Genomic DNA, 13,830 nt, shown 5'->3' on the forward strand with positions numbered 1-13,830 from the left:
GTCAGTAAAGAATCACATAAACGCATCCATGCCCTTACCCGCTCTCCAGGTTTAGATTCTGTTTTTTCCTCTCTTTCTAGTTCAGTCCTGACATCTTCAATGGTACCTGAACATCTCTAAACCTCTTCCATCACTTTCGCAATTTTGGGGACCTGCCATTTTAGCTTTTTTGTATTGTAGATGACTGGAGCAGAAATTATTATGTTTGTTGAAGGAAGCCACTTGCAATCAAGCTGAATCCTAATTAACATGAAGTCGATTGTTTAGCTTTTTTTGCCACTTAAATAAGTAATTGGTGGGGGCTAAACGTCCCTTGAGAAGCACATAAGATGCTGCAAACCAAGATTTTAAAACCTCTTACTCAGATGCGTTCCACTTGTTTTGAGCCTCTTTTTGTAAAGGCTTTGCCCAGGTCAACGTTAAAGTCTCCTGAAACAATAAAGATTGCATGCTAGGACTGCTTCTGCCAAATTTTTATAGTGGTAAACAAAGTTTCCATATTTTCTCTATTTTGTACCTTGTTAGGATAAATGTATACATTAATAAGCAGCAATAACATATTTGGCCAATCTGCTGGGGCGCCAGCTTATTTGGCAACAACCAATATACTCCTAGATCAATCTGTTCAACAGCCTAGTTGTATTTGGTAGAACATACTGTTGCAAAACTGCCTTTAGGATTTCAGAATTTCTGAGTCTTTGTAGCTATGCATAAAACCCAACGTAGCCTAAAATTTGAATTGGCTCTATGCACCAAGTTTCCGGGGACATGATGCTGTCATATTTCTGGAGGAACGTCATCGCCTCCACATCTGATAGATTCTCCAAACCGTGAAAATTCCAAAAGTAGATGTTTATGCAGTCATCCACTACTTCTTGCCTGCAGAGTTTTTCATCAGGACCAGCTGCTAATTTGAGCATTTAAAGGGCGCTGCTTGGTCGAATTGTTGGGAGAAAGTGTACCAACGTACACTTGCCGGATCATGCCCTGGTGGAGCATACTTGGATACTTCACTATAGTTAGGTTTTCCAGTCTGCTCAAGGCATTATCTACTCCTACGCCTCCTTTTAAAACTGAACCCCCATAGTTTTTGCCGGGAGCAGTGGACTGGGGTAGTGGGGAGGTTCTATTCTTTGTAATGCAATACCCCATGAGCAGAAGCTGGAGGCCCTAGATGTTAATGTTGTCTCTTTATCCCTTCTATCTAGATGGGGTATGAACTCCACTGAACGCAAGTCTGCCAAAGTGATGTAAGCTAGGGTCTTTATTTCACTTATAAGTTTAATGATTGTTTCTCTATTTAAGATATCAAATGTCCCCTTCGGGGGAGAACTTAACAATAATTTGTAATCTCCCAAACCCCCACTAGATAGCTGCATCAGTGGGCGTGGAGATGTTGAAGACACAGTCACTTTTGGTTGCTGGGCCTTATTCGATTTTAGATGTTGTTCCTGCCCAATGGCCCACATTTGGATTCCCTCGTGGTGTGTTTGTCTATTTGGACCATTTTGATCAGTGAGGGTCGATTGATTATTTGCCCATTGATCTGCAGCAAGCAAAGCACTAGCCTGCTGAATGCTTTGGCCTTAAAGCTGGAAGTAATTGGATTCCTGCTCTGGGGGGACAAATTGCTGCTGAACTTGGCTGTCACCCCAACTTTCACTCACTTTTGGAAATCCTTCCTTAAATGGCTGATTTTGCCGACTTTGATGATTCCTGACTACAGGTGCCAATGTTGTGGTATAATCATTGGTCATTCCCTGCATCTTAACTCTGTTGTTCTCCTCTTGTTTACCCATCTCCTGGTTTGAAACCACGGGGCTGCCCACTGTCCTAAGGACTGAATCTGACCCCTTTGTTGGCTGCCCACACTGTTTACCATCCTTACTGTTTGACTTTTATCTGAGGGCGTGTCTCTACTGGTAACTGCTGTAGTGTCTTGTGTTCTTCCTTCTTTTGTGCAGCCATTTTATTGCTATCTGCCTTGTTTACCCCCTCGGGGTCATCGCCCGGTGTGCCACTAGGTTTGGCAAATAATTTCCATATGCTGATTTGCTGTGCCACCTTACATTTCTTCTGTGCTTTCCTTTGCCTTTTCTTTTCCCTTTGGTAAGTTATGCCCCATTCTCTGCATTTTCGATGGCAGCTTCCCCAGAGATCCCACCCCCGGCAGTTCATACATCTTGGGAGCAGGGGCCTGTCACAATTTCTTCTGGACTCTGTTCCGCTGCCTGGAGGGGGGAGCGAAAAAACTGTAAAACAGTACTTTCTTGTACATGGGCGGCTTCGGAGGCAGCTTGTTCCTTGTCAACTGGTTTTTCATATGCCTCATCCAAAAAACAACAATATCTAATAGGGGATCTGGATGATTGAGCCCTTATTTCTGTCAAAATACCATCAAGAATTACCGTAACCATTTGGGCGTTATCCCCTTGGGGAGCACACTGACACAAGACTTGCTGGGTATAAGAATGATTTTGAGCCCTTCTTGTCAAGCCGTTGAGCGCTTGTAGCTTCTTGTCAATGCCCACTATGTGTACAGCCAAAATATGAAGAAGATCAACCTGAATTTCTTGCTTGTCAGCTTGATGGTGAATAGCTGCGGACATTGTGTCCATGGTCGATAGGATGGCCGGCCACAAGGCTACTGGCTCTCTCGTTACCTTCTGTATCGGGCGTTCTCTCCTTGACTTTAACTTTGACTGATGGTAGAGGGGCCAAAGGGGTGTCAATTTCCACTTAGCAGACCGATGCTGTATCCGTTAAATCAAACTGCTTGTTTGAATTCCTTAGACTCCTAGGTTCAAAGGCGAATTTAGTCTTAGCAGGAGAACTACTACTGCAGATGGAAAACTGACTCAGACTGACTCTTGTCCTTTCCGAAAGCCCCTCTTCTCCATGCGTGGGAGAAGTAGTTAATGCTGGAGGTGATTTAGTCAACCCTGTGCTGGTATCCTGCGTGCGTAAAACTGAATCTGAAAGGCCGATTAGCGGTAAATCTTGCAACTCAATGTCGTCTGCTCCCCCCCCCCTGCTGTTATTGAAGGGGAGTTCTGGCTTGGATTGTTCCAGTTACTAAAATTTAGAGAGAAAAAGGAATAGGGCTAATTGCAATTGTGGATATCCACCGGAATTGTTAGGCTAGAGTTGCTAAAGTATGGCTTTGATACATTACTGGCTGCCGAGTTGACTAAGAGGCATTCCTTTACCTTAGGCGACTTGTCTGTATCTGCAGAAATTATTTTGATGTCAGGCAGCGGGGGGGGGGAAATACCACTCAGAGCTACTGAGGAGTTGTCTACAGGCCTAATTGCCAAAATGTATACCTCTCATTCTTGGAGGAGACTGCTGTTTTTAATTTCTTGGGAACTGCTGGTTTTGAGGGGTTTTCCACTCTGTTGTTTCGCACAGGCACTCAGCTAATTCCTCTTCCTCCTTAAGCCCTGGGGAGCCTTGGCTTTGTCTCTTTGCTCCCTTATTCCTCCCCCAAGCTAGTGTCAACCTTACTTTCCCAGACTCCATTGGAACGCCTTCAACTAGGTTGGATGATAACGTTTTTTAAACGTGTGGTAGCATCCCAATAAGACATGATGAAGTGGTAGATAGTAGTAAGTGAGTATTAATATTGCTATCTGCAAACATTTTGCAGCTCTGCGCAGCTTTCTACTCCTTCGTCTTTTTTTTTTTTTTTTTTAATGGACCTGCGCAGCTTTCTACTCCTTTCTTGTCTTTTTTTTTAATGGAGCTGCCAAGCTGTAGGAGGCTGTGCTTCTTGTCTGATAAGCAGGGGAACATGTGAGCCACGTGAGATCCACTAAGCCTTAAGGGTCTTAGTATGGGGACAAAACGCTTGCTTGTTTTTTTATCTTATTATCACCAGTTCAGTCCATGATGTGCTACCTCTATTTGCGATGGTGGTTGGGTAATCAATCACGGCTATGGTGCTAGGGCAGTTCTCCCTTTGGGTACAAGCCGCACCAGCCTAGTGCCAACCGATTCCATGCATCGATGGAGAGCTGCTGCCAAATGCCCTAATTTCCCTCGTACCGAGCCCCAACTTACTTGCAGTAATTAGCACACTCTGTGGGCTCCGCATGCTCTTGATCCCTTGTAGCCTTATAGCTTGACCCTTCAGTCAATTCAAATCAAGATGCGAGTCTCGGTGGGTGTGACGGGGTGTGGGGAGGGGGGCTGATGCATGCTTACTTGTTTTTCCTTGTGTTGGCTTGCAAAAGCTGGTTTATGGACAGTAGCCCTGAAGATGCCAGTCCATGCTGGAATCACCTCCTTGAGGAGCCTTCCCCTCTCTGCGGCTCAAAAATGTCCAAAACCTCAAGGCTTCAATGCTCCAATGCACGGTACATTATCCAGCCTCTTCCATTCTGGCCTCGTTAGGCCGCGGTGGCGCGACCTGTCTAATGAATGTGTTCTGTGTCCTCACTGCCAGTCCGTCAGCTCAACCCCCCAAAGCCCGTGTGGCTTTCCAACTCACTTTGGCCTTTAGCAGGGGTAGGTAGGGGTCTGCAGGGATCAACTATGCCGGTGGAGCGGTGGGGGACACCAGTATCCCCAGTGTCAGCGGGCCACAAGGTACACGGTGGTGTTCAGCAACTCTGCTTCAGCCTTCCCTGTCGTCTCCCTTCGACGACAGTCAACCAGCAGCAACAGCAATGTGTGGCAATGTCATGTCAACGACCAGAACAAGCTCCTATCAATAACTACACTTCAAAGACAGGAAAAACCAACAACAACAAATGCTTATAAAGACAGTGGTAAAAAAAGGTAGACCTCCACAGCTTCAACATCCTCAATTCCCATTTGGAACTAAGCCAAATAAATATGCAACCTCAAGATATACACACCTTCTACAACTGGATCTCTACTGAACTGGACAAACAGATACTAATAGAGGCCACATCCAGGTATAACCGCAAAAAGAACACTACATGGATTAATGACAAAAGAAAAAGGATGAAAACACAACATATGGGAATGCAACTAGAGAAAATTATGGAATGAAAAAGACAAAATCACACTACACCACTTTAACAGAGCCTATAGAAGATCCATCCAAACCACAAAGATCAACACTATTCCACACACATAAATTAAGTCTAATGTCCTTTTCAGGATCTCTGTAGACTTTGTTCAGAATTATACAGTCCAGAGTGTCAAACACAGAAACAACACAATAGCAAGACCTCTTTGATAAAATTCCAATGGAATTAATCTCTTAAAATGAAAAAGAAAAATATGTTAAAGAGAACACAGACAACATCAATCAGCATTTAAGCCAACTACCACAGAAATAGACAAAAGCAATCTTCCGCCAGTAATACTTTCACTACCCTCGCAAAAAATTACTTCAACATTATCACTGCCAGCAGAACATCGGGATCACTTTCAGACCCAGCAACTCTTTAAAGATATCCTTTGCACAGACCGTGCATCGGAAGCAGCTGGGCACCTACACAAGAAGTCCATGAAACTAGGTTTATTCCCAGCTAAGCTGAAAGCCTCCTATATAAGACCACTCCTCAAAAAGAAAAACCTTAATTTATTTGATCTAGCAAACTACAGGCCAAGATCAAATGTCTCATTCTTAGGAAAGTATTTGAAAGCATTTGAAAGGTCAGTGTTTACTCACTCACCATTCAAATTCACAGAAGTAAATGACTTATTGTCAGATCAACAGTCTGACTTCAGACCAAGTAGAGGTACAGTAATCCATGTTATAAAACTCTCTGTAAACAAAAAAAGATTGCATGCCTCCTCACTGCTCTTCGATGTATCAAATTCATTTTACACTGTACTCCACCACATGCTATTACTAAGACTCATCATCTCAAAACTGCTCTAAAATGGATTGCTTCTTACCTTACAAAGTGTGGTTTGCCTACTATCTCTCCTTTCAGCTCCTCCCACTTAACACTGTGGTGTCCCTCAGGGGTCCATCATACCCCATTATTCAACATCTACCTAACTCCCATACCAAACCTGAGTAAACTATTCAACCTCACCTGCTACACAATATGGAGATGACATGCAAATCAGCCCGGAAGACCTCAACTCAAAACTTGACTGTCTTCTTGCTATAAACACATGGATGATGAGTAACTACCTTAGGCTCTACACTGCAAAGGCAGAGATCATGGCTTGTGGACAGTACAAATACAAAAGAAAAAACTGCCTACCACCATATAGTCCAAGGAACTCAAGGCTGCTCCAGCAACATAAACAGAAGTCAGAAATCTAGGGGAACCAATGGATCCAGACCTATCCTTGATACCGCATGTCACACATCCCAAAGAGAGCCTTCTACAAAATGAAAACATTGTGTCACACTTTCTCTGATATTGAGTACCAAAAAAACTATGAGCTATCCTCACACTTGTAATCTTGAAGCTTGACCCTGCTAATGACCTATACCTTGGCACATCTACATTCATCATGCACGAAATTCAACTAATCCAAAGTGCCGCTTCTCTGCCTTCCTTCACCCAAGAGAATGCATGACTTCTGTCCCACAATCACTCCACTGGCTACCTACAGATTGAAAGGCAATGTTCAGAGCACTCTGCATTGTCCACAAACTCCTTCAAAGAAAAAGGCCCCTATACCTACAATTAAAATTCAAGCAATACAAACAAACCAGGACACTGCGCTCCAGCCCTGCACCACAGATCATCATACCACATTACCATAAGAAATCCATAGGAGGCACTGCTTTCTCAGTACAAGCCACCAAGCTCTGGAACTAACTACCAGACAAGTGATCAGGACCAAATACTTTTCAGACAACAAATGAAAGCATGACTATTTTCAAAATAACTATCATCCCATAACCCTTGGATAAAATCTGGAAAGATAAACTACAGTTCACAGCACACATATATAGAACAATCTAACCACCACACTACTGGCTATATCCAGGTAAGTTCAGAAGGACTGACGTGTGGATAGCTTGAGTATTAATTAGTAACGTCAACTCTTATATAACCCTTCTGGCCCCATGAACACTACTACAGTGAAACTCAGCGCTCTGCGGACAATTGTAGGTTAATCCTCTTACACGCACATATGACATATCTGCTACAGGTCTTGGCCACCTCAGTACTGTATCAACCAATAAAACAGTCATCACCAGCTGAACAGCCATGGACTAACTATAGAGATTTATCACATACTGCTGGTCAATCCAGGACTCTAAACTAGCCCACCACTGCAGGTTCCACCTAGCCACACAGTATGACTTCTTGTATATATTTCACAAAGACATTCTGATATGGGATGATAGTAACAACAGTCTTCCCAGGAGTTCTCCCACAACATTACTCTTTACAGGTACCTGCTCAGTACCACAAACCTTTAAAGTAAATATCAGGTTGGAGAACCCTGTGCAGAAACCAACTAATTAGACTATGATCAAAAGACATACCATCATAGGACCTGCAGAGCTGCTCAAAGATGCTGACTTGCTTAAAACAATAAACTGCTCGTCTGTCCCTCTCACCTCTTCATCTACCATACTGCTAAGCGGTACGTCCCATAACATGGTAACCACACCTCAGAGGTCATCACGCATGGCATAGAAACACTTCCCGCATAGAATCAAAAAAACAAAGAATACACCTTCCAATCACACACTGTTATCTTCTAAGCAAGTGGCTCCGTGCCCCACATAGGGTTAGTAAGTGCTATATAAATGCTGCAAAAAATGCAGTACAATAAACCATGTGGTCTCGTTAAAGGTCAGGGGGTGCGTGAGGTCACTTTAATGAATGCTGGCATCTTGGTGAATTAAAGTCCACGTCAAAGAGACACACGCAGAAAGCATAAGTTTGATTTTTCATTTCAACTACACAGAGTGGAAACAGCAACGGTTGTCCATTTGGCTTCAAATGAGTCTAACTGTGGCACAATTATAAAGCGGATATGTTCACCTTGCTTAATCTCGGACTTTTTAATTGAATTTTGCAATACCCACCGCTGACAACAATGCAAGACTCATAGGGGCATATTTATACTCTGTTTGCGCCAAATGTGCGTCAAAATTTTTGACGCACATTCGGCGCAAACCTTGCCCCATATTTAAACTTTGACGCCCGAGCCCGCAGACATTAAAATTCCTCCGTGTGAGTCATTTTTTGGATGCGGGAAACTGCCTTGCGTTAATGACATGCAAGGTAAGCGTTCCCGCCCCCAAAATGACTTTAAGGCCTGTGCGCCTTATTTATACTCCTGCGTCATTTTGACGCACAGGAGAGGGCGGGCCTTAAAAAACGGCACACAGCCTGATGTGCGCTGTTTTTTAACGCCTGGGTCAGGGCAGGCATTAAGGGATCTGTGGGCTCACTTCCATGGTCTCTGACCATGGAAGGAGTCCAGAGGTGCCCTTCCCTGCCCCCAGGGACACCCCCTGCCACCCTCGCCCACCCATGGAGGACACCCATGGATGGAGGGACCCATCCCAGGTAAGTACCGGTAAGTTTAGGTAAGTATACTTTTTTTTTTTTAAAGTGGCATAGGGGGGCTTATTTTGGGCCCCCCTACATGCCACTGTGCCCAATGGCCATGCCTAGGGGAAAGACAGGAGTCATTTCAATGGGGTTTGTGCGTCAAAAAATGGCACAAGTCCGGTTTGAGGCACGATTTTTTGCCTCAAACCTGACTTGCACCATTTTTTGACGCACAACCCCCATTTTCCACTACGCCGGCGCTGCCTGGTTTGAGTCTTTTTTTTTTTTACTCTGACCAGTCCACAGCGCCTGCTAACGTCATTCCTTAAATAAGGCGCCCGCATGGCGCGTAGGAATGGCGTTAGCCAGTGGTAACATTTTTACGCAAACCAGCGCCGGCGCTAGTTTGCGTCAAAAAGTATAAATATGGGCCATAGTGTCCTGATGCGATTGTTGTAAGCACGCAGAGTGCACTGGTAAAAAAGAAAATCGATGTAATTACTCTTGAACTGGAAATAAGTGTATTTTTTTCCGTAATGTTTTTTGCGAAAAAAACGTGTAGGCAGGAACTAAGTTCTGCTAAGTCACAATGCCACACAATTAGTCAAAATACATTTAAAATATTCAGAACCCAAGTGCCCCTTAAACGTAACAGAATGTACTTAACCAGAGGTACATTACAAATGCCTTTCTAGGGTATGGACAATATTCTCCACTGTGGTCAGACAAGTTGGCCCGACTGCAGTGGAGGATATTAAGGGTCCAATTTGCGTGCATTCATACAGAACCATTATGTTATGTACATTAACCTGGGGATTAAAAAGGACTAATGTGCTATGTCAAACTCACTCCAGGAGCTAAACTTATATGCTTTGAAAATGATGCAGTTCCCACTCAAAAACAAACGGTACAATCTGAAGGACTTTTGGGGCCCTGGGCAAAACATTTTTGGGGATAACTTTTAAATACATTACCTAGTTTCAGCTAATTAAAAGCTCTCATGATTCCAGACCATTTTAAATTATATGTTAAACTTTCAGAAATGGGGGATAACAAGGATAGCTGGCAAGCTTTCTGCTGGCTAGTATGCGATGGTTCGTGTGTTCAGTGTGCTCCTGTGTAACATTTCACGGCCATGTGTGTGACATTTTGAGTGACACTTTATTGCAAGAAAAACAAAACATTTTTGTCCCTGTGATACAATAAACTACAGAAATTACCCCTTCAATGTAATGATCTACATCAAAATCTTTCAGGTGGTTATTAACAGCATTACTCAACTTCCTTCTTCCAATAATAAGTTTCAGGAAGTTTACAAAAGGGGGAGGGAGGCAGATGAAATAACAGAATTGCGATGTTTAGAGATTAAATGTAGGCTTTGTATATTCTGCCATTTGAAAATTCTAAAATAATAATGCAATGTGGGGACAAAAATGTGAGAATGCGACGTACAGCAGACAAGGCCGGCGCAATCAATAAGTATGTTTTAATCTTGCTCTTTAATGATGTCTTTGAATTGAAGTGCAAGGGCGAAAAGTCAAATCTCGGTGCAGGGTAAAGTAGCTTACAGATTGCAAGTTCAGATAATGCAAAAAATGACACCCTTAGCCCCTGATTCAGAGAATTAGAGGTCAGTTGTGCCAGCTTTTAAAATCCGATACCACGGATGTATCATGTGTGATAAATATCACCTACATTACGTTTCTGTGGACTTATGTGTAGACTTTGGTGCTTAACACACTAACATCCGTAGTACGGTAAATATTGTACTCTTTTCTCCTGTTCAGTTTCAGCAGACGTGATCTTCCGAAATGTAACGGAGGGTGCGGTATTATCACGCCCGGTGATTACAAGGTGCAGTAAATATCACCCGATTCAGAACTCCCATCCCTGGACAAACTGATTTTTGCGCAGGGGCGGAATTCTATGGTCAGAATACCAACCAACGTGGAATCAGGACCCTAGTGATGTTTGCAGCGCCCTCCTGGCTGAGGTGAAATCAAAAAACACCAAGTTGAGCACCACAAGTCTTCAGTTTCTATGCTGACATACAGGGAACTAACATAAACATGAGCTTCAAAGGTCAGTCTGATACACTTATTTACCGGGATAAGCTGGGTACACTGTAGCCAGTCCATTTCTCGCCACTTTTTCTGTCTGCTTTCCCTCCTCTCATTCTCTCACCTCCACACTGTTCTTGCTGTTTCCACCTTCCACTCTACTTTCTAGCTTTGCTATCCCCTCGCTTTTCTCACGTTGCCCTGTCTGTCCAATTTTCACCCCTCTTGTTCTCTCCTCTCTATTCTCCTTTCACCTGTCTCGTCTCTGCCCACTTTACTTCTTGCTCTCCTCCTTTGTCTCAGTTTTCCCATTTTCCTCCTTTGCCTCCTTACTTTCACTTCCACGTGTTGCCCATCTTATTCCTTCTCTCCTCCACTCACTCTCCTCCCTCTATCTGCTTTTCCTTCTCTCCCTCTTTCTTTTCTTGTTCTGCCTCCCCCCTTGATTTACCTCCTCCTTCCTCTCCTCCTCCTTACTCTTTACTCTACATCTGCAGCACTGAAGTAGTTTGCTCTCTAAAATCCAGGACGGCTGAGTACATTGGCAACAATACAACAACACAACAAACTGCTGAGGTTTAGGATTAGTAACTAAAAACGAAACAAGCAAAAGTGTTTTAAAACATTTTTTTTAAAGCAGCTGGGCGTGAAGAGGAAGCAATGGAGGGAGGGAAGGAAACATGGAAACAATAGGCCCGAGCTCCAGGGGGCCCCCTCTGGCACTGTGCACGGACGGTGGGCACCTGGCTGAGTGCTCCTGACAGGGTCCAGAGTGTGGGAAGCCCCTTGGGGGGGGGGGGGGTCAAGTTTTGTTACGCCACTTCAAAACTGAGAAGCCCACAGGTGAGTGCAACAAGGACATGGCGAGTAGAAGCACACAGGGACAAGCAACAGAGAAGTACATGAGGCAGTCGAAAATACCAGTGGCGGCTCCTCCTCTATGACAGAGGAGAGTCACCCCCGTGCCACGAGCAGTAGCTGCAAAACCTTTAAAAGTGAAACAATGTTTATTATCATTTTATTTTTAAAAGGTGGGGCCATGGGGGATGACAGGGTCAGGGGGGGGGGGATGTTCACTTCCCTCAGTGCGCATGTGTGTTTGGCCACACACACACATGCGCACTGAGCTCTCTTCAACCCGGCACTGTGTTGCCTGGTTGGGGACAGCAGGCCCAGGCGTCCAGTCTGCCTGGAAGCGCAATGCCAGGGCACTCATGGCAATACTGAAGCTGCTCTCATGCTGCCAGCGGCATGAGAGCAGCATTAGGATTAGCCACAGGGCAGACTGGGAGCCTGTGTCTGCGAGCCTGCAGTCCAGCGGAGACCTGAAGGGTGGCGGTGCGGTGGGTGTAGGAAAGGGGCTCGGGGCAACCGCTACTGCAAATGTCCATAGCTCCCCCCATGGTACTCCATTACATGGTCCTGGAATTTTTTAATTTGGGGGGGATGAGACTGTGCCAGGGGACCAAGGTATGGCCCGGTTGCCCAGTATCATCCCCATTGGGTGCCAGAGGGGATCCCTTGCTTAGGGTTGGCTCTGGCATGGTTGGATTGGGGGACAGTTTTCATGCTGGCCTGCGCCCCCTCTATCTTGAGTGGGCAGGTGAGTCTTGCCATGTGAAGCGTAATTGGTTTTGGGGGGGGGAACACAGCCCCCAGTTTACGGAGGATGCCACAGGTGCCTGGTGGGTGGACAACCATGACTCCTTTTAAAGAACATAAACTATTTGAGATGCATATTGTAAATAAATATGGAAATTTAAGGATGAAAAGAAAGACTGTAAATATGATGATGTTTTTTATGTCGTGTTTATGTGGTTGTGAAGAAATATGGCCTGAGAATTGTTATATTCTCTATCGCAGGAAGGTTTCAGTCTGCTTTGTTTACTGTGAACATTAAGTATGCTCCTCCAAGCAGCGGATCATAGAGGGGAACCAGTGTGAACTATTTGGGCTATTTGTTTGGAGGTATGGATGCGGTCCCCCACCTGTGCTCTGTACCGCAGTAACCTCACCTATATTCGGCCGCAGGTGGAGGATCTTCATGGTCAATAGGTCAAGCAGGCTCTGATATCAGCAGGCTGCGAGTGCCTCCAGCAGTAAGGCAGGGAACTGAGGTGCTTCTTTTTCGTAACTTTGCACTTCAGTGTGGTGATGCGGACACTGGCACTGATGTGTTAAAGTAACCCCCGATGCGTGGCGTTTGACAGGGCGGCACAAAACGACCTGAAAACTGAAAGTGCTGAGTGTCCGTCAGACAAAAAGTGCCAAAAGAAAACTTTAATGAGCACCGACAAAGAATATGCACAAGGGTTGCTTTGACGATGTTTGGTGGGCGAGCTCATAATACTAAAAACATGCACACGCCGCTCAAAACTGCAGCTTTTTTGCTGTATAGCTGTAATAACATATACATGTCACTTCACAAGTGGCAATCTCTCAACAAAAGGCAAATGAAAGAGACACTGCTGCAATGTTTTCACCATTCCGTATTGTGATATGTCACACTCTTGGCCTGTGCAGTCGCTAATCTTCTCTTCCTATATGTACACTTGTCCAGCTAGCCAGGATCTCCGTCTCTGGTGAGGAGAAAAGAAAGAAGACACGAGGGCAGAGGGGTACAAAGGGCAGTGTAGCGAGAAAATTGGAGGAAGGGAGAATGGTGGGAGAGGGAGAGGTGTAGGTGAAGAAAGGAACGCGAGCCAGCCAAAAAGGAAGGAACACAGAGGCGGCGGCAGGGGAGGTTATAGGCCAGAGCGAGGCAAAGACAGGCAGAGGCAGGGACAACGAGAAGTAGAGCGGGGTGGGGTGCCGGGAAGGGTGAGGTCGAGAGGCAGGGGGGCAGAAAGGTGACAGAAAGAGAGAAGAGGCAACGACAGAGGAAAAGAGGTAGAAAAAGGATAGCAAGTAAGAAGCAAGGCCGTGAGAGAAGCAGAAAGAGAGAGTGGAGGTGGTTAGGTAAGGTGACAGACAAACTGAGAAACATTCAAAAGTTGAGCTGTGAGAGAGAAGAGGTAGTGAGAGATGTGAGGTAAAGAAATGGGAGCGAGAGAGGACAGTCTGCGAGGAGAAGTACTTGAAGAAGGGACAAAGGGAGGTGAGAAGGAAAGGTATATAGGCGGATATGCAAGATTAGAAAAGTGAGGAAACGATGTACTGATAATCCCAGAGTGGTAGAGGCGAGTTCACGAGAGAGACAAAGAAAAGGTGCGGGAAATAAAGTGCAAAGGGTGAGGCTGACAGAGGTGAGGTAGAGAGGGCAGAGACGGAGAGAGATAGGGATAGGTACATGGAAATGTAGGGGTTGGTAC

General features: G+C 45.0%; 1 protein-coding gene across 1 annotated transcript in view; it reads right to left on the reverse strand.

Annotated features, from left to right (window-relative positions):
- PEMT (phosphatidylethanolamine N-methyltransferase) overlaps nucleotides 1-13,830 on the reverse strand; it is an 893,879-nt gene that overhangs the window by 188,086 nt on the left and 691,963 nt on the right. The window lies entirely within an intron of this gene.

The sequence above is a fragment of the Pleurodeles waltl genome, chromosome 10 (genome assembly GCF_031143425.1).
Source record: "Pleurodeles waltl isolate 20211129_DDA chromosome 10, aPleWal1.hap1.20221129, whole genome shotgun sequence".
In the NCBI taxonomy this organism is placed as follows: domain Eukaryota; kingdom Metazoa; phylum Chordata; class Amphibia; order Caudata; family Salamandridae; genus Pleurodeles; species Pleurodeles waltl.